Below are 22,037 nucleotides of genomic sequence, written 5' to 3'. Positions count from 1 at the left end.
GATCTTTATTGTGTTACTATTGGAGTCAGATCATCTTTGTAATTTGTTTAAACAGCATTTCCCTCTTAGCTGGGAAACATTCAGTCAGTACATTCTTCAGTTCAGTTCAATATCAGAGTAAATCAAAAACAGTTGTATGTTACAATCAAACATGAACACATTGGTTGGCAAAGAATTTACAGAGGGTTTCTCAATTACTGCCTCTACGTCAGCTTCTCAGCTTTTTTACCATTGAGAAACCCCCTAAATTACTCTTCAGGCTCTGAGAAACTCCAGAACTGGGATCTTCAGGTCCCAGCTGGAGGCTAGTATCTCCACCACTGGTCAGGGGTGCCACCATCCAGGTGGGACCTGGAGACCCCACAGAATGAAAGCTCCTCTCCAAACTGAAGAGATTGGTTCCCCTGGAGGAAAGGGCTACTTGGGATGGGGGCAGGGGCTGTATTGCACTCCCCCCCAGAGAACACAGAAGACAAAAGCATTCCTCCCTTCCCAAATTGCAAATCTTAACCACACCAGGGGGCTGTTTCTGGGCCTTCCACGGCTTCCCCCTCCAAAAGGCATGCAGGGGCTACACCAGGAGGTGGCTTGCTTTTCTCCCTGCTCCTCCAAATTGAAAAAGGCCAGGAGGCCAGGGCAATTTAATGGCAGCCAGACATACTCTGAGGCCACCTCCTCTTCCATCCAACACACTTTTGAAATTCGCAGGAAGTTGGAGTTGGAGAGCTGACTCCTTATTAGCCTTTCCTAGCTGAGAACTCTCTACTGATTGGAGCTAGATTGGAGCTATCTTGGCCAAGAGCCATGACATACTCATGAGTAAACATTTCCAGGGCATGAGCCATGACTTACTCATGATTACACATTCCCAGGGTAGAGGATTTTCCTGGCTTTCTGTATGCAATTTGACCTGATTGGTTTTCATGGGCAGAGTGTGATTTGAACTGATTGGCCCTCATTGGCAGAGTGCAATTTAAACTGATTGGCCCTCACTCGTGAGTAAGCATTCCCAGGGTAGGGGCTTTTCATAGCTGTTTGCATGCAATTTGACCTGATTGGCCCTCATTGGCAGAGTGCACACTCCCTATTGGCAGCATACCCCAAATGAGGGCGAGTCAGTTAGGGGGTGAGTTGGCTGCACCCAAGTTCAACTTTATAATGCTTAGTGATGGTTATAAGAAGTAAGCTGATGGGATGGGGGAGAAGGTCCTGTAGAAAAAAATGACCTATCCCATGTTTTCCAGCTCCCGGCACTAAGATTTAACGCATACACCCCAGTCCTTGAAGGTTGAAATTTTGGTTCAAATCCTGAGACATAGCAAACTAGCTTATCAAAAAAGCTTTATTTGGAATGTTCTAAAAATAATAATAATAATTAGTCATCTCCATGAGAAGTCTAAGTAATTATATAGCAGGTCATGATACTTGAGTAATGCCTATAATTGAAGGACTACATACATTTTAATTATAAACTGCCATATTCAGAGCTTGATCATTCAGCTATAAACACCACTGTGATGGTTTCCAATGTATGGAACAGACCACCAGCTTTGTTTATGATTATGACTTGTAATTTTATGTTCAACTTTGGAGAGAAGCATGTTCAATTCTTGAAAAGCAAGAGTAAATTTTTCTTGGAGAGTAAAGGAATTATTCCAAGCAGTGGATGACCTTTTAATGACTATGATTCCCTTGGGTTTACTCCTGTTCTCATTTCATGACTAGGGGCCAAGCCCATTGCATTCAGGAATACAACGGGCACTAGATTAGGGGGGTGGAGTAGAACTCTGCGGATGGCCTCCCTCTCCCTCCAGTACCTGGAAAGGCTGCAGGCCTGTTAGGGAACTCACTGGCAGGGGCAGCTCTCATGCAGCAGGGATTTGCAGCCTCCAAGCCTCAGGAGGAAGTGGAAGGAGGAGGGGTGGTCAAGGATGGGGGATGGAGGTGATTGGCTGGCTGCTGGAGGAGGAGGCACTCAGGGGCGGGACAGCTGCCCTGAGTGAGTGTTAAATGGGGAGGCACTTAATCCATGAGACACACTCCTCCTTCAAGGCCTTACCAGAAATATTAAGTGGAACAGACAGTTCAGCACCAATGAGTTTCTCACAACTGAGACCGCAAATGAATATTTTCTACCACATTCAAAGCAAATATAAAATGAATAAATTCCTATTTTTAAAGAAATACCTAACATTGGTTTGATGCATGGCCAGTGCCATTAGATGCCACTGAAGGAATGGATTCTCATAGACATTCTTTGGGAAATGGGGGTGGGGTGGGGATGGAATTGACCATGATGGCCATGATGCTTCCTCATGTATACTCAAGATAAATTCTGACCAAAATTGTGTAGGCCTTTAATTCTGGGTAATAGCTGGTCACAGTGAGAAAACGGAGTCCTCACTTGGGCTCTAACAATCCTTCCATGTATGCGTACCTGTTCTCTTACTTATTGTGGTCTCTATTTGAAATACCGTAAGTGTGACTCTGTCTCAAAATTTCTATTCCTACCCCTGCTGTATTTCTGCATCAGATTGGAGGCTAGAGATAATTTTGTCCAGGGGGTATAATACTGTGTCCTGTTGAGTGTTTTAGACCTTTCAGGCTGTCTACTGTGCCCGCTATTATCCCCTTCTACTGGACAAGTGGGGGGCGGTGAATCCAGCACAAGACTGGCATGAATCTTGCTGGGTTTCCCATTCTCCCAGGAGTCCTTTAGGGTTGCCAACTCTGTTTTGGGAAATTCCTGGAAATTTGGGGCTAGAGTCTGGGGAGGGCAGGGTTGGAGGAGGAGTGGGACCTTAGCAGGATATAATGCCCTCCAAAGTATTTCTGAACTCAGGAAATGTTGTTGGTCACATTGAGGTATCGATCTGGAATAGTGAACAGAACCACTCTGGCTCAGTGGTTCTCAATGTTCCTCATGCTGCAACCCTTTAATACAGTTCCTCATGTTGTGGTGACCCCCAACCATAAAATTATGCAAGTGTTCTTTCACAGAAATTAAACCGAAACTGACCAATGGTGTGAAGATCCATTGTTCATGATTATATATAAATTGTATATGAATTGGTGGGCGCCTTCGGGAGGAGCAGCAACAGTGGAGGCGCCTCCCCCAGGCCATGGCCAAGCTACTTGCCCTGCCGCGACCCCTGTGAAAGGGCCGTTCAACCCCCAATGGGGTCCCGACCACTGCTGTAGTGGGAAGAAGTAACAGAGTGAAATAGCTCTCTTTCCTTCCTTTTGTCAGTAGAGTTCCACTCATGAAGAAGGCAGGTGGGACTGATTGACTTTCATCTCCCCCTGCATTTCAGGTTTCCAGGCTTCCACTGGGAATGAACTTTCCTGAAGTGGGGGGGAGAAGCAACACAGAAAAATGCCAACTGCCAACACCTTCCACTGACAGGTTGCAATGAGCAAATCCTGTAAAAGTGTTTAATGGGATGGAATTCCAAAACTGCCCCAGATCAGACTCACCTCCCCTGCCACCACTGTGCCTCCTCTCCAGCACAATCACTCTCCAACTCTTCTGCTGCTTGAGGACCCAGGCAACGAGGCTCCTTGCCTCAGTCCAAGCCAGTGGGGCAGAAGAGCACCAGAAGTACGCATGTAAGCTCTCTGCACATGCGCGCTCTGACAAACTCTCTGTCACTCCGTTTGAGGACTGTGTGACAAGTGCTACATGGATAAACTGGTACTGCACTAAATTGTTCCGAAATGTGGTCCTCAGGATCCTCTTGTTATAGCACTTCTGGTAGTTATACTTCTTATTCCAGTCTCACAGACAAGTCTATTGGTAGTCACAATCATAGTATTACTTTAGAAGATTAATATAGGATGCTGTCAGAAGTTGTGTATAAAACTGAATAGGGGCTGGCCTTTTCAATATAGCAGGATACCCTAGCATAAGGTGACCAGATTTTAACATTGGTAAAGCAGGACATCACTGACCGGGGGGAGGGGGGTTCTTGATTTAAAATTTGGTCTATATGAAGCAACAAAAAGTTTCATAGAACGCATAGAACGCAAAAATAGTATCGTAATATATATTTTTTAACTTCAACATAAGTACAATTTGCCAGGTACCCACAGATGTCCCTCCAAAAGTGGGACAATCTGGTCACCTGCAGGGTTGGGAGTATGAGCTTTGCAAACATTATCCATGATATAAACCAATATTAGCCACCAGGTGGCACAGAAGATCATAACATTAGCCAACAACAGCTAAAATCAACTATTTCAGGTTTCTTTGGAGTTCTGTTTTTATAATTTCAGAAAAATCTCATTGAAAAGGGAGAAAATAATGGGGGACAGGAAGAAAATAGCAGTGATTCCTAATATCTCTGTGGAACGAATTTAGAGTCCAGAGGCACCTTTAAGACCAACAAATTTTTATTTCAGGTATGCCTGTAAAGTTGTTCTGCTGCTTCAGACCAATGTGCCTATCCCATGTAATCTCTCTTTGTGAACAATGATTCTTTCTTGGATAAATAAATATGGAAAGTTTGTGACAGTCAAACATATAATCCGCAGTCAAACATATAACCCATGAACTGCCCCTTTCTTTATTTTTAGATTTTTATCCCGCCACTCCAAAGGAGCTCATGGTGACTTACAGCAGGGTTAAAATACACAATAATTAAATATAATTTGGGTTTTAAAATCTAAAATTCAGTTTTAAAATTCAACCAATCCAATTATGAAAACTAGGCCCCCCACTTTTTAGATAGATTATTGCATTGGATTACTGAACTGGGGGGCCACATGGAGTACTTTGAATATTCTGTGGCTGGAATTTTGAACAGCATTTTCTTGATGTTATCTCTGGCCTCAACCATAGGCCTGGTCGAACAGCTCTGTCTTGCAGGCCCTGTAGAACAACTTGAGGTCCTGCAGTGCCCTGATCTCAATAGACAGAGTATTCCACCAGGCTGGGGCCACAGCCAAAAAGGCCCTGGCCCTGGTTGAGGCCAATTTTACCTCTTTGGGGCCAGAAACCTTGAGCAAATTCCATTAGCTGGATCTTAGTGCTCTTTGGGGGGGAGGGTGTAATAGAAGAGACAGTCCAGAAGGGCTCTTACCTACTCCATGAGTAACTCTGTGTACCCCTTGCTTTAGTCCCTCCCAAATACCGGCTCCCCCAAGGATATCTCCCCACAGATCATTCTGGAACTGGTAGTCATAAGGGGTGAAGAGAGCCGATTCAGCCCCGAGCTATGTGCAGCAAGACCCTTTGAGGTCTGCCTCTTGCTGTTGGCCAAGGCCCCAGGCCAGGATGTGCCGTCTGCTGTTGCCTCCTCTTCCTCCTTTGGCCAGAGTTCATTGGGCTCCTGCATCTGCTAGGAAAATGGCTGGCTGTTTGTGTGCAGCAGGCAGAATCTCTCCGGTTCCACCTCCCCAAGCCCAGCCGACTGGCTTCCATTTTCAGGCAGCCTGGGGAATGTGCCCATGGGCACAGGTATCTGTGGAAAGCCAATGACTGCCTCAACAAATGCACATACTTTTGTAAGTGTGTCAACAGAGTGACTGGCCGGCCATGCTGTGCCAGCAGCCCGGGCATGAGAGAAAATCCCGGTGCTTATGTACAGAAATAGCAGCTGCGACTTCATCATCCCTGCCGTTGATGAAGCGGCAAGGCAGGGCGGGAAAGGATGGCGCTCAGAGCGTGAGTGCTCTGCGGGGGGCTGGACATGTGCGGCGCATGAGGAAGGGGGAGGGCTGTGCATGGCGCTTTAAAAGATGCCACGTGCATGCACTCAGCCTCTCCCCCCCCCCCAGACAGCCCAGGGAGCAGCTATCCACCCTCCCACCCTATATGTTATTAGTTACTGTGGTAATTTATCAGGATGTTGCGATTTTGGAATAATTGTTCTTTATATTGTCACAGCTGGTGGGGGACAAGGGAAAGGGGCCTCAACCGGATGGGGAAGAGGAAAAAGGTGACAATTAGGTCTCTCTCAATTGGTGGGAGCCTCAGATGAGGCAACAAAATTGACTAAGGCCCACCCAGACGGGTAAGCCCAAAGAATCAAAACTGGTAGACTGGAATGGGCTGAGGGAAGTCCACGCCTGCCAAGGCATCCAGGATGCCTGATTGGGATACTCATCAGCAAGGGTTCCCGTGGCCCAGCAGGGGTCTGGACGGGAATCCCAGGCTCTGTTTGAGTGACTGGAGGGTAGGATGACCCCGTATAATGGATTTAGGCTCCCGATTTCCTTGTGTGCCAACACTTTTGATGTTGCAAAAGTTATAATAAAAGCTGTGGCCTTTTTGGCCAACTTTAAATAATTGTAGCGAGTGTCGTCCTTAGCCCAACTGCAGGCTGCAAATCAATGCTGGGTTTCAGAGGCAGAGGCGGCCCACCGAGTCGGGTGAGCCACTGGCCCAAATGTGCATGGCTCCTCCCTTACGTCCCTCCCCTTGCAAGATAGGGAGGATTACAAAAGAGAAGCCAAAATGCACACACACTCCCCAAGCTCCCTGTATGCAAGAGCTGCCTTATATTCTGCTCAGGATGTGAACTGTTCTGCTCAGTGGGGGTCAGAAATTAGCCGCAACATTGGCCTCCTGTTTTGGCTGCCACACTTGTGAGGATGGAATGCAGCATAATGCCCCAGGCGATCAAAGGCTTCTGAAATGTGTTTGTGTTTAAAGAACCACAAGACTCTCAAGTAGTTGCCCCTTGATTGTCAGGCAGTCGCTCGTTGTGCTGCGCAAAACCTCTTGGGCATATTGAGCAAAGGGCGGTTGGTTATGTGATGAGGAGCAGTGTGGGTCAAAATATCTCCAATACTTGGCATTATATTTTATGTCAGATCCAGCCCTCGTAACAGATGTGTTTGATACCTCTGGCCTATTAGAGATTTGCTGCCCAAGGCATTTTATAGACCGTTTATGCACTGGGAACTTCACTGCCCCGGTAGGAGCACAAATCGGGGGCGGATAAGGTACACGAGGCCAAATGCTCCCCCATGTGGGTGCAGGAAGAGGTGGGGCAACCTGCCACGACTCAAACTCCAGCCTGCAGCCAGGCATGAAACCTCCAGTGCATAAACGGTCATACTAAGGGACAACAAACGGACCCACCCAACTTCACATTCTTCAGGTAAAAATGAACTATACTGGGATTAGCCAAGCTAGTTCTGACAACAACACGGATAAAAGCTGCCTCTTAATCTGTGGAAAGGGGCGGCTGCAGCTTTTCATGTCAGAGCAGTAAATAACATCACCAGATTAACTATTGTGTGTAAATATCATCTCATGATTTGGAGTAATCAGTTTAACAAAAGAATGACCACCCGGATGAGATGCAGGACAGAAAACAAACAAGCCCTGAACGCAGGCATCTGTACTTTTTCTTGTTCTGTCGAAGTTCACTGTTAGATGAATATGCTTATCCTTCCTTTTAAATGAATACACATGAACTCTGAGTTGAGAGAATATGCAAAATATTTTCCCGTCCATGTTTGGGATAACTGGAGGGAGGGATAGCTTAAGAATGATCTGGGCTGGATTCCAAGATGACCTCAGGAGTGGGGTGGGGAGATAGCCGGATCAGTGATTTTCTGAAAAGAGGACAAATCAGCTACTAAGTCAGTGATATTTGTTGGCAGAGTTTGAATATGTAGAGAGAAAGAAGCACCAGGCTGCTTAAAGAATAAAATAGTTGTTATTCAGAAGAGAAACTATGTATAGAAAGAAAGAGTTTAACTAACTGTTCTCTGCAGTCATTCTTCTGTTGTTCAACAACTGTTCTGAAGGCAAGCAGGGAGGAAGTGTGCTCAAAAAGCAGGAAGTCTCCTGTTGAGCCAATCAGGACTGGAGGAGATAATTTGAAAATCATTAGGAAGTTCCTATCCTATCTATGCTAGACATACATCTCCTCTGATGCTCCTGGCAGGACAGCTTATATATTTTGGTCAATTACGCACTCTGCAGATCTTGCATTGTCCAGCCGTATTATGGCAGTCACCTCTTCCTGGCTTTTGTGGTTCTGAAAATTCATGCGGGAATCTTTGTGGTTTCTTCAGCTGACTTCCAGCCTGTCCGTTGCCTAGTAACCATGCTAGTTCCTCTGTAAATGTGTGTTGGACTAAAGCCACCGATCAGCCACATTTTGTTTGCATAATGAGGTAACAAAGCTATCATGACATAATTATTCTCTTTCATATAAAAAGCCAGACTGAATTTTTTTTTGCATTTTCAACAATGGCTGATACATATAAGGACCTCAGTCCACATAGATAAAATTCAGAGATCTGATCTATAGCACTGAGGCATGAAGCTGTAATTGTTGATTTTGATCCTATGAGACTAAAGGCAGTCCTATGAGACTAAAGTGCGTGTTTGTGTGTATGTGTAAGCGAGAGAGAGAGAGAGAGAGAGAGAGAGATGGTGGAAGAGCTGGTGTCATGCCTGCTTGCCCTGTTTCTCATTTCTATAAGGCAGAGAAATATGATTTTACACAACTATAGTGGATACACACCATGGGGATAGTTTCAGAGAGCAACTGGGTTGGTCTGCAGTAGATTTGCTAGATTTGAGCCCAGCTTGGTGTAGTGGTTAGGAATGTGGACTTCTAATCTGGCAAGCCGGGTTTGATTCGCTCTCCCCCACATGCAGCTAGCTGGGTGACCTTGGGCTTGCCACGGCACTGATAAAGCTGTTCTGATCGAGCAGGGCTCTCTTAGCCTCACCTCCCTCACAGGGTGTCTGTTGTGGGGAGAGGAAAGGGAGGGCGACTGTAAGCTGCTTTGAGACTCCTTCGGGTAGAGAAAAGTGACCTATAAGAACCAACTCTTCTTCTTCAGTAATATCAGGGCTCTCTCAGCATCACCTCCCTCACAGGGTGTCTGCTGTGGGGAGAGGAAAGGGAGGGCAAATGTTAGTGGCTTTGAGACTTCTCCAGGTGAAGAACACCGGATATAAGAACTCTCTTCTTCTTCTTCTTCTTCTTCTTCTTCTTCTTCTTCTTCTTCTTCTTCTTCCATGATTTTGTGATTCCAAGGAATACTAGGATCTTGACGCAAAGGCAAGCCAAGATAATGACGACCACCTTTGAGTGTCTCTTTCCTTCCAAACTCTATGGGTAGGTTTAAGTCAGGTGTGGTTTGACAGCACTTTCACCCATCATCATGTCATATAATGCCTTAGGCAGGTGTGTTTGTGTGTTCACTGTTATCTGTCTTGTAATCCTAGTTCAATTGTGCTGTTCACCGCATTCCTTATACAGTATGATAGCATTATTTATTTATTTTCTTAGATTTCTAGGCAGCCCCTCTCCAAAAAGGTTCTCGGGGCAGCTTCCAGCATAATAAATAATTTTACAATAAAAGCTTTAATAACTTAAAAATTCAGCGAAAACACACTATAATTGCCCCGTCAGTTAAACCATTTTCCCGGCTGGAGGTAGAGACCCTTGAGGTTAAAACAATTGGCCCGGCTTTGATGGCAGGGGAATAGTTCAGACAGAAGCCTCAGCAGGGCTTAAATGTAGTTCCTCTGGAGCCCCAGTGAGAAATACGGACTACAGATGGAGCAACCAACATAAACACAGAGGCCAACATAGCTCATCATACTTTTATATTTATTGTAGAAATAGTCAGTAGATTTCTGCTCCCAACTGCAGCAGAATGTAGTCTTGAGGCTTGAGTTTCAGAGATGAATTGAAATGTGGGATTTAAGCAGAACAAACGATCATCATGGGAATATCCATTTATATTCTGTCCCTGGTCAGGGCTATACTTGCATGAGCTTTTCCTAACAGTTTGCCATCAAGATTTCACCAAATCTTACATTGTTTGATACCTATGATAGAGGAATAATTTTTGCAACAGAACATTTTTAGCTGGAACACAGGGAGAACAGGTGAGCGGGACTATATTTTGCGGTTTTATTTTTTAAATAAAATGTGGGTGCTATTTTAGCTGCTGAAATGGTGCAAAGTCATTTTTCTTTCCATTTAAACTAGATTTTCTCTACTTTTCTTTTATCGTTGAGAACCCTCTGAAACATTTTTCAGGCTTTGAGAAACTCCAGAAGTGTTGCAATTGCACAAAATATGGTTGAGAAGCATAGCTGTGTACACGCCCACATATCACCTGATAAGTGTTCAACAAATTAAAAAAATTAACTCTCAACCTTTCAGGTAACCCTTCCAGGGCTGTCAAGAAACTGCAGGGTTTCTTAAAACCCTGATTGAGAAAGCCTGATTTAAACTATTTCCACTTATGGAGGTGTGAAATAAAATGAGAATGTAACTGCACAGTGGAAGGAAGGAAGGAAGGAAGGAAGGAAGGAAGGAAGGAAGGAAGGAAGAAGGAAGGAAGGACATGGTTTCAGTAAATGTTGAAAGCTGAGCAAGGTTCCAGTAAATCCTTGTTTCAAAAAGATTTCCTCAGCGGCTAAGCTTATGAGGCATAGAAAACAGCTCTAGGAAGGAGCCAAGCTCAAATTGGCTGTTTTATCTTTTCTTGCTTGAGTGATCAGTTAGAGATGCTTGCACCTAGTTAGTGCATCTGTCCTCTGAATCAATTTACTAGAACCTTGTTCAGCTTTCAGCATTGCTTAAAAGAGACATACTTGTCCATGGATTATTTCTTCTGGATTAACTTTGTTTAGGATGAACATTTGTTAACATAATGGAGAGGGGGATGCACTAGCCGGTTCACTGGGGCCTGGTTGAATATTGCAATGTGACCGGGAAAGTGTGTCTGATGGACATCTACAATGGCATGGCTACAAGTGTGGGAGACTCCTGCTGCGCTGATCTCCCTGAGAGGATTGGGACATTTGTGTGCCGAAGTGGGAATAAACGTGTTGACTCATAACTTTTCAGCATTGGATGTTGACATTAGTATTCAGTTGGGTTGACCCAGTCTTGAGCTCTCACTGTTCTCCTTCTGTTAGCAAAATTCCACTACAGATTGTAGATACTGCAGAAACAAATGTTGAAGCTTTTTCAGAACTGGACTGTCAAAAATGGCACTGCGTGGGAGGTCCATGCCTCATGAAGGAGAGTCACAGGGTGCGAAGATGAGTTCTGCAGTGTTGACCGAGAACAGGCTTTGACAATTTGTTGCAGCCAATATGCCCTTAAAAATGGTGTGTGACGGCAAGAAGAAGAAGAAGAGCTGGTTTTTGAACCCTGCTTTTCACTACCCAAAGGAATCTCAAAGTGGCTTCCTGTTGCCTTCCTTTCTTCTCCCCCCCCAACAGACACCCTGTTGAGAGAGATCTAACAGAGCTGCTCTGTGAGAGCAGCTCTATCAGGACTGTGACTAGCCGAAGGTCACACAGTTGGCTTCATGTGGAGGAGTGGGGGATCAAGCCTGACTTCTGAGGCTACCACTCTTAACCATTAGACCAGACCAATGAAATATTGCCCCTTTTGTGATCTGAATGAATTACTTTTTGTGTTTTTTTCCCACCTAAGAGGAACTTGTGGAAGTTTGTGACTTGCACACAGGTTGAGCATACATATGATGCAATTTTACTGTAAAGTCATCATCAAGCACCTTCACCCTGATTGGCGCCTCTGCCTCATGTACCAGAAAAGCATGATATGTGTGCTCATTTTGGCATACTCAGTTGCTGTTTTGTATGAATAGGCCATTGCATGTATTTTCAAGGTTGAGTACGCCAGCAACAAACTTGGATGTCTGATTGGGTGAAATGAAGCTGGAAAATGCACGTGCCCAATTCATACAAACTGGTGACTGCACATATTGACAGTTTCAGGCAAACTAGGGAAGCATGCCTGGCCTCGACCAGGGCCAGGGCCTTTTCGGTCCTGGCCCCCGCCTGGTGGAATGAGCTCCCGGGAGAGCTGCGGGCCCTGCGAGATCTTCCATCATTCCGCCGGGCCTGCAAGACGGAGCTCTTCCGCCAGGTTTATGGTTGAGGCCAAGGCTAACACCTATGCCCCCTCGGGACCTGGGATTGGGATTGGAGACTGGTACCATCAGTACCCCGTCTCCACCTGCCAGTAGTAGGAGGGGGAAGTTGATTAGCCGATCTTGCCATGTTAGCTAGCTAACTAATAATGTCGAACTGTAGTTGTTGTTTTAATGGATTTTAATGGGGTTTTAAAATGTTGTAACCCGCCACGAGCCGCAAGGGAGTGGCGGGCAATAAATCGAATAATAATAATAATATTACTAATAATATTACTAATAATATTACTACTACTACTACTACTACTACTACTACTACTACTACTACTAATAATAATAATAATAATAATAATAATAATAATAATAAAAACACACTATCACAGTATGCAAGGAAAGAGTGCCCAAAATGCCATGACCGAAAAGGGCTATTGTCTGAACCTAGTTCATAAACATGAGCCTCTAGGTGGGTCCCTAGGGGGAAGCAAGCCAGGGGTATTTAAAGTTTGAGAGAAAGTTAAGTCTGCCTCATTAATACGAACTGCCTGAACACTGACCTCGGCAGCCCTGAGAAGATACAGCAGGGCTGAACCGGGACGTTAAGAAGCATGAGCTGCTTTCATTAGTCATCTCCCTCCTCCTGCATATTAATATCACCTGGTGTTGTTCAAAAATAGAAAGTGTGTCTTTTTTTAATCACAGCCTTTCTCTGCTCGAGTAATTTGCCATGAAATGAACTTGTCTGGGGAAGAACGTGCACCTCCCCTTGCTGCCTTCATCTGATCCAGCACAGGAAAAAAAGGCTGTAGAAACAATCCCTAGAGACACTTTCGTTGCATTCTTGGTGAGGCTGCCGAACTTTCTTCTCAGGCAGAGGAAGAAACTTCTGTACTTAATTGCCCCCTTTTCAATTAGACACACATATTGTTAAAGCGAGGACTGAAAACCGCCTTACAAGTTTTAACTCTATTGCACGAGAGAAAACTCCTGCTCCAGAGAGCTTGCAGGGAGGTGTAATTTAACTCAATAAAGGGGGAACAGAGTAGTAAAGATGGGGGAGGAAGCTGGCTAGACGGCAGACTTGCAGTAAGACTCTCTTTACAGCAGTCCACAAGAGGGTTGATAATAATGCTCAGGAGGCACCTCGAGATCTCCTCACAGTTGATTTCCAGATGATACAGATTAGTAGGGATGGCCATGGATTGGAAAAATCCGTTTTAGTTTGTAAGTCACGGTGTGCCCAGTTCACAAAGCATGACCTGTCATGCTGTATGTGTTTAACCTACAAACTCTTGCCTTTTACTAAACCTGTTTTAATTTTCAGGGTGCCACACGGTGTACTTGTGGTCATGACTGGGTGCTTGTAGCCTGCTGGGAAGTAGTAGTTTTGATTTGGTTTCTTTGGGTCTTTGGTCTGGTCTGTTGCTCATTGAGCAAGGTCTGTTTTCTTGGGGTTGATTTCAGCCCCTCCCCTCTTCAGCTGCTGCTGGAAGGCAGAAGCTGTGGGCCTATGAACTGTGAGGCTCCTCCTAGGCAGTTCTTTTTTCTTCAAGCAAATTCTGGTGTCAATTAAATATTTTCATTGAAACTGTGACAAGTTTGTTATTTGATGTTTATTGTAATTAGCATTTTCTACCACACAGTATGTCTCTTTGTTTCACTCGTACACCGTGTGTTCCTTCCTTTGTTATATTGTCTCCAGAGGGACAGATGTCTACTGACTGCAGTTCAATTGTAATTCCAGAGGATCTCCAAGTCCCACCTGGACTTGGAGGCGGGCAACTGGAGGCAGGCAATCAGCATCCTCTGACTTCATACCATTCAACTTGTATGACTCAACTAGGCCAGGCTGCTTGCTACTGTTCAACAGCAGCTACCATATAAAAAGTCCAGTGTACCTGTCTGCCTACAACTCTCAAAGAGCTTTGTTCTCCATCACTTCTAACTGGCTAGTGATCCCTGGTCCCAAGGAAGCCTGCTTGACCTCAACCAGGGCCAGAGCCTTCTCTGTCCTGGCTCCCACCTGGTGGAATGAGCTCCCAGAAGAGATCAAGGCCCAAATGGAATTAAAACAATTCTTCAGGGCCTGCAAAAGGGAGCTCTTCCATCAGGCATTTGGCTGATGTTGACCAGAACTAACAACACCCACTGGGCTCCTGAACCTCCCTCCTATGCATCCATGCACCTGAATTGACCAACCATGGGTCTGTTTGATAGTTATTCTGTTAAAATGTAATTCTCTTTGCTATTACTAGAAGAAGAAGAATTGGTTCATATTATATGCTGCTTTTCTCTACCCAAAGGAGTCTCAGAGTGGCTTACCCTGCACCTCAGGGAAGGATGATAAATAAATAAACAAACAAACAAATAAATAACATTTAGTACTTCAGAGCAGATCCCCATCTTCCTGTGGAACCTGACTGATTTTGGACCCATTCACCCTAACCTCCCTCATAGCATTAAAAAAGAGGGAAGGACAAACTTATTTGGTTTCCACTGTGGAGAAAGTCGGTAGTTTTCCTAGACAGAAGCTGCAAGGGGTGGGGAGATGGAGAGTTGAAGAGGGGCAGATGAAAGTATGCTGGCTGTAAGGCGGGAAGGAGATGATGTTTCTGATTCCAGAGTGGAAAACTCCTGTTGATCTGGGGGGTGGAGTCTGAGAAGGGTAGAATTTGAGGAAGGGAGGAACCTCAATAGGGTATAATGCAATTGGCTCTACCCTCCAAAGCAGCCATTTCCTCCAGGGGACCTAGCATTGTCAGATTCCAGGTGTGGGTGGGAGATCTCCCAGCTTTATGACTGATCTCCGCATGACACAGATCAGTTCCCCTGGAAAATAAAGGCAGCTGTGGAGAGAACTCAATGACATTATGCCATGGTGAGCCTGCTTCCCTCCTCAAACCTTACCCTCCCAAGGCTCCACTCTCAAATCTCCAGGAATTCCCCAACCCGGAGCTGGCAACCCTAAGGGAAACAGGTTCCTGTAGTTTCTGGAGATCTGTTGTGATACCTGGACAGCCTCCACTGCTGGGAGGGAAAAGGAAAGAGGCAGGTAGCCAAGAGGTTGACGAGGGACAGAAAGAGAGGGCGATAGGGTAGGAAGCAGAAAGAGGGAGAAAAAGTGATGGGGCTGGGCACAGAAAAAGATCGCAAACATGATGAGGTGAGGAGGCAGAAACATAAGGTGGAGAGAATGGGATAGCTGAATCTGCAAGTCATCCCTGTTTGCGAAACAAGGTGGACACTGTTAGAGAACCATGAAGAAAGTGCAGATCATAGAATTCATCTGTTTGTTGATTCGAGGTTTTGCTTCTTACGTTCGCTTTTTTAAAAAGACAGCAGAATAAACTTATTTTTCATATTAGTAGAAAATTGCCTTGTATGGGGTCTTGGTAACTGCACAATTTGACACAATTATACAATTCTGAAATATTTAAAGTAATTTTCTTTGATGGAGTTTGACATGTACATGGCTCTGGTACCGACTACAAAAGGTGGGGGGCGGGCAAGGGGGGGGGGGAGAAAGCACGCCTGTACCAAATTAATTTATTTTAACCTGAAAATCCTATTTAAATAAGAAAAGAAGTAGCTTTCTTGTTTGTGATAAAGTGCGATGGAAATTGCGAGAGACACAAAGTACATTTACAGTAGTTTTCAAGGAGTAAACTTTGGCAGCTTTTCAGGAGCTTTCCTAATGGCTCTATTTTAAACCTGGATTTGAAAAGTGTTCGAGTGAGCTCTTTATGTTTCACTGAAAGGTTAATTTCATGCCCAGAGAACAGTATCAGCTTTCACTTATATTTAACAGAATGATAAATGTAAAAATCAGAGAGACTCTTAGCAGGCTGCTGTTACGTTTTTATATTCTGATGGCCGTAAGGCAAGGGGATTTTTTAAGGATGGGCAAATGTTTAATTTGTTTGAATATACCATTTTATATTTTTGTCAGCAGTGTCAGCTCTCCATTTTGACTTAGATTACATTTCCGTACACCATGTACGCAGCATTTAGACGCATAATAGATGTCATTTATGCATGAAATATACTGCTGATGTATAGACATTCAGACAACAACAAAGATGCATATGTATTACAATGGAATCCATTGGGAGAGAACAGAAAATGGCGCAAATTGAAAAAGAAAACTTTAGGAGTACAATTTGCAGATGGGGGAGGGGGAATCGAGCCTTGAGTCAAAACAGTAAGGATGAGAAATTTAAAGCATCCCTACGGTTTTCATGTGCAGCAAAACTAGCAAATGATACTACTTGCGGCACATTTAGTCTGGAGCCACAGTGGAGGCCATATTTGGCGAAACCTTTAGCCTTCCACTAAAAGCCTTCCTGCTTAGGGGATCTTTTAGGTTAGATATGAATGGCCAAATACGATCACCTGCTTGGAAATGAGAGTTACCACTTTAACGGAGGGGTTAACATAAGCATAATCATAAAGATGGCCTACAGGGATTCTGAGAACCTTGTTGCCTCCGAATGACTGCATGCCGACCAAGAGAGGATTTAAATATAAAAAGAAAAACAGCAGAACAGTCCAAGACTTCCTTTTCATCCTCTCACGGAATGCATGGCTTTATAACTGAACTTCTTTCATTGAGTGGGTCCACTTCCATTCCCTAACAGTCACAGGGCAAGCCCATGTGGAGTTACTCCACTCTAGGCTCGTGTGGCGCAGAATGGTAAGGCAGCCGTCTGAAAGCTCTGCCCATGAGGCTGGGAGTTCAATCCCAGCAGCCAGCTCAAGGTTGACTCAGCCTTCCATCCTTCTGAGGTCGGTAAAATGAGTACCCAGCTTGCTGGGGGGTAAACGGTCATGACTGGGGAAGGCACTGGCAAACCACCCCGTATTGAGTCTGCCATGAAAACGCTAGAGGGCGTCACCCCAAGGGTCAGACATGACTCGGTGCTTGCACAGGGGATACCTTTACCTTTACCTTTTAGGCTCGTTGATTTCAGTGAGTTCATAATGGACTGTTAGTGGGGGATTCTAAGCCACAGCTGGGCGCTGCTGGCGCTGCTGGCTGCTGCCATCTCAAGTCAAATGTGCCACAAGCTGCTGTCAAGCCCATCTCGTATTTTCGCCTCTGTGTGTGTCTAAAGGAGGAGGGTTGTGTTTGTTCTCAGCTGCTGGGAAACACTTTAATTGATACCTGCAGGCACTGGGGGCTATAGCAGGGAAGCCATGGACTGAAAGTTACAAACCTAGATCACTTTCTTCTTCAATGCTAAGGTATAGTAAGAGTGACTGGCAGAGAAGGGCCTGAACTCTGAGCCACGTTCACCAAGGGTTGCCAAGGCCATGCCCCTAACTGGGGGGGAGGGGAGGATTGCAAAAAAAATGTCCCTTAGGGAGAAGCCTGGAAATAGCATCAGTCTTCTCTAAGAATTCCTAGGCGTGACATTACTTTTGTTTTTGCCTGGAAGTGACTCACAGTGTCACCAACAGTGGAGGCGCACTGACAGATCTTGGGCCATTCGCAATCTCTCAGTCTAGCCTATGTAACACAGGGTTGTTGTGAGGATAAAATGGAGGAAAGGAGAATGATGTAAGCTGCTTTGGGTCCCCACAGGGCAGGAAAGCAGGTTGTAAATGAATTAAATAATAATATGGTTGGTAGTCCCCAGCCCCAAGGAAGCACATCTAGGCCTTCAAGGTCAGGAGGTTCTCCGTCCTGGCCCCCACTTGGTGGAATGAGCTCAAAGGAGATCAAAGTCCCTGTTGGAATTGACTCACTTCTGCAGGGCCTGCAAGACAGAGCTCTACGGCCAAGCTTTTGGTTGGGGCCATGTTCGTGTAACGTCAAGTGGGGCCTCCATTGGATACCCCCCCACACACATGGAGAATTACTCTGACAGTTTTACCTCTGAAAGAAATGGCAAGATTGCACCAAGATGTTTGTCGTTTCAGTTTTATGATATGTTTTTTATTATTGTTTATGTTTTATTGTTGTTAATGGATTACTCCTGTTCACCACCATGACCCGCTAGGGACGGTGGTACACGAAAGAAAGGTCTGAAGAAGAAGCTTGGAGGAACTTGGCAAAAACTAAACATGCATATACCTTACCCTTTAATACAGGGGTAGTCAAACTGCGGCCCTCCAGATGTCCATGGACTAAAATTCCCAGAAGCCCCTGCCAGCGAATGCTGGCAGGGGCTTCTGGGAATTGTAGTCCATGGACATCTGGAGGGCCGCAGTTTGACTACCCCTGCTTTAATATCATCATGGGATGAGGTGAGTACTTTTGGAGCAGAATTAGATTGGTATTATTCCCTTTTTATATTTTCAATTTCCAGTGATTTCCTAACAGTAAATCTATTTCTAAATGAGTATCCACATTTTCCTCTCTCTTTGGAACCTCTGGACGTATTTGCACACTTACTCATTCTATTTTGCTGCATGCTACTACTGAACAGATTTTTTAAAATGCCATTTCCTGTTCTCATGGCTGAGCACTAAAGCGGGTGAAGCCTCCCTGAAAGAGACGTATTCCCTTTCCCTAAAAGCTCACATGGCCCAGATGTGCCCAGTCTCTTCGGGATTGTCCCTTGCTATAGCTGCTAGTTTGCTGAAGAATACCTATTAGGATGTGCAGAGAGTGTTGCCTCACTGTTTAATCCACAGTGTCTCATTAAACCACCCAGATTGGGCTATGCAGAGCTTCCATGTCAGAGAACAGAATACCAAGCTGTCTTCAGCTCTGTTTCAAGGTGTGTTCTTTCTTTTATATTAAAACACTATCAGTCTTTGAACAAACTTGAACTTTATGTTCATAACTAATTTACAGAGCTCTCTCAGTCTTGGCCTTTTTTTTTATTCTGCTCAGGCCCCATCTGAAAAGAAACAGAAATTGGGTGTTATACTTACCTACATGTTTGTGTTACCTTCTGTTTGCCAACATCTGTCTAATCAAATTTTATCCCACCCTTTCCCCAAGGAGCACAGGACAGTGTACTTGATTCCCTTTCCCCATTTATCCTTTCAACAACCCTGTGAGAGGTAGGCTGAGAAAGAGACACTGACCCAACATCACCCAATGTACTTTAGGACTAAGTGGGTTTGAGCCTATGGCTCACCAGTCCTTTCCCAACGCTACATCTGATATGGCCCCTGAATTGGTACCGTGCCTGTATGAAAAGATCTCTGAGAAGTGTTGAGACAACTTCCTCACGAAGAAGACAAAGACAAAGTTGGTTCTTGTATGCTGTTTTTCTCTACCTGAAGGAGTCTCAAAGCGGCTTCCAATCGCCTTCCCTTTCCTCTCCCCACAACAGACACCCTGTGAGGGAGGTGAGGCTGAGAGAGCCCTGATATTACTGAAGAAGAAAAAGAGTTGGTTCTTATATGCTGCTTTTCTCTACCCGAAGGAATCTCAAAGCGGCTTCCAATCGCCTTCCCTTTCCTCTCCCCACAACAGACACCCTGTGCGGGAGGTGAGGCTGAGAGAGCCCTGATATTACTGAAGAAGAAGAAGAGTTGGTTCTTATATGCCGCTTTTCTCTACCAAAGGCGTCTCAAAGTGGCTACCAATTGCCTTCTCTTTCCTCTCCCCACAATGGACACCCTGTGAGGTAGGTGGGATTGTGAGAGCCCTGACAGGACAGAACAGCTTTATCAGTGCTGTGACAAGCCCAAGGTCACCCAGCTGGATGCATGTGGAGGAGGAGCAGGGAATCAAACCAGGCTCACCAGATGTGAAGCTGCCCCTCCTAACCACTATGCCAAGCTGTGGCAGCTGACTTAAGACCCCCTCCTTAAAAGCTGGCTACTTCACAAAGACTTTTAAAAACTTAGTTAATTAAATACTTGGGGAAAAAAATTGTACACCCTGCCTCCAGAGAGCTCTCCAGTGATTACTCACAAATGTTTCAGGTGAGAAACCATTAGTCATTTCTGAGGCAACTAACCTTTATGTTTAGTCTGGCATTTTGAACTTGTTGTCATTTTGCTCTTTTCCCTGTACATTCACATACTGGATTCCTCCCTCCCTTGGTTTAAACTGTTCTTTTAAAGATAACTGTGATAATTCCCCACAATGCGACTCAATGGACATAGCTGCCCATGGGGAGAAAACTTGGCTTTGTTTTGTTTCACCACTAATAGAAGGACTCTGCACCATCTGAGGGAACTTAATAAAGCCCTTCCCGCTGTCACACATAACTTATGGAAATTGGCCTCCAAGTTAGAGCAAGTTAACAACTGGAAATCACATGCGCCTTTGCCCACTTCCCTAGGTATGTGGATTCCAGAAAGAAGACTTGGGTCTAGTCAATCCGAATTTGTAAGAGACCAATTTACGTGTTTTACTAAACTGTGGTTTGGTTCTTACCCACAGAGTTGGATCCTGAGCCATGGTTTGATCCTGGTTTAGAATCCCAGTTTGTGCCCTTTATGGTTCAAAGCGAGATCCTCATAGCATCAGAAGCCGAACCCTATCCTCTGTCTCCAGATCATTTTCCTATGAAACTCTTGGTTTGTGTGTTTCTGCACAGGTCATAATAGCTATCAAAGAAAAGAATGAAGAAGCCACTGACTACAACCCTATTCTTATTGGGCAACAGTACTTGACAACGTACTAACAGGGACAAACAGTAGCGGCTTTAGGCTAAGCTACTGAGTCAGAAATTCCATTGACTCTGCAATGCAGTTTGAGATGGGCTCTGGTAAAGCTCTAGAACCACAAGTCACTGATCTTTCCAACTGTATACCCCAGCAGCAAATCCCAATTCAACTACATCCCAATACCTCTGGTTTATTTTTGTTTTTAAAGCGCAATCATTTGTACTCTGGTTTGATCTTTTCTCTTTTACAAGATTTGCCTTACTTTTAAAAAAAAACCCCACGCCTATCAAGAAACTGACTAATCAGGACATTAATGTGCTGCCCACCAAAATACATAAACATAAACATAAACATAAACATAAACATAAACATAAACATAAACATAAACATAAACATAAACATAAACATAAACATAAACATAAAATCTGGAATGCAACACAACCCTAGTTTTCTCCTGTGCATCAGAGTATATGCTCCACGATTCCTAGGAGAAAAATTCAAGGGGGTAAAAGAACGTGCAGAGAGCAAGCACAGCATTCGAATTAACCTGTAGTATATCCAGCATATCTCTTGTGGCGCAGAGTGGTAAGTGGCAGAAATGCTGTCTGAAGCCGTCTGTCCATGAGGTTGGGAGTTGATTCCCAGCAGCCGGCTCAGGGTTGACTCAGCCTTCCATCCTTCTGAGGTCAGTAAAATGAGTACCCAGCTTATTCTTGCTGGGAGGTAAAACGGTAATGACTGGGGAAGGGAATGGCAAACCACCCTGTATTGAGTCTGCCATGAAAACGCTGGAGGGCATCATCCCAACGGTCAGACATGACTTGGTGCTTGCACAGGGGATACCTTTACCTTTATCTCCAGCATAGTGAAAATTGAGAGTAAGCTGTGCCTGCAGAAAAGACAAGAATTACTGGAAAAGATGATAATGCTACAAAAAGTTGAAAGCAGTAGGAAAAAAGAAAATGCAATATGAGATGGATTGACTCTATTGAGTCAATATGGCCCCGAGTTTGTAAGACCTGAGAATACATGTAAATGCCGGGACGTTTAATTCATAGGGCCACCGTTAGGTGGAGTGACTTGACAGCCCTTGACACACAGAGCTGAAGGTGTGATTTGAACCTTACATTTATCTAGGTACTGGGCCCCATGTTCACTTGTAACATGCATTGGCTCTTTCTTACAAATTGGCATATGCACGTTCATGGAGGATATACATGTTTCCACAGCTTCATGATCAAGGCTTAAGGGAAACTTCGTTGCTAAATGCTTCCCAGGCCTCCTTTAGAAGTTCTCAAACTTTAGAAAGTGCCAAGCAGCCAGCTCTGCGTTGAGTCATACTAGTATGACTCATGGATGAATCATACCAATCTGTGACAATATGGCAGCCCTACTTAGAGGCTATCTCAGTGGCATAGTTCACTGTCTATGTTTCCAGCTCCAATACCTGAGAGCATGCTATTTCCATACTGTTCGCCATAAGTTTGTTTTAGAAATAACGAGGCCGACTCTTTCTCTTCCCCTTCCGCTGAAGCCATCCTTACTGGCATTTGCAGGTGCTGTGTGCC

The sequence above is a fragment of the Paroedura picta genome, chromosome 3 (assembly GCF_049243985.1).
Source record: "Paroedura picta isolate Pp20150507F chromosome 3, Ppicta_v3.0, whole genome shotgun sequence".
NCBI lineage: Eukaryota > Metazoa > Chordata > Lepidosauria > Squamata > Gekkonidae > Paroedura > Paroedura picta.
Note: the sequence above shows the minus strand (reverse complement) of the source record.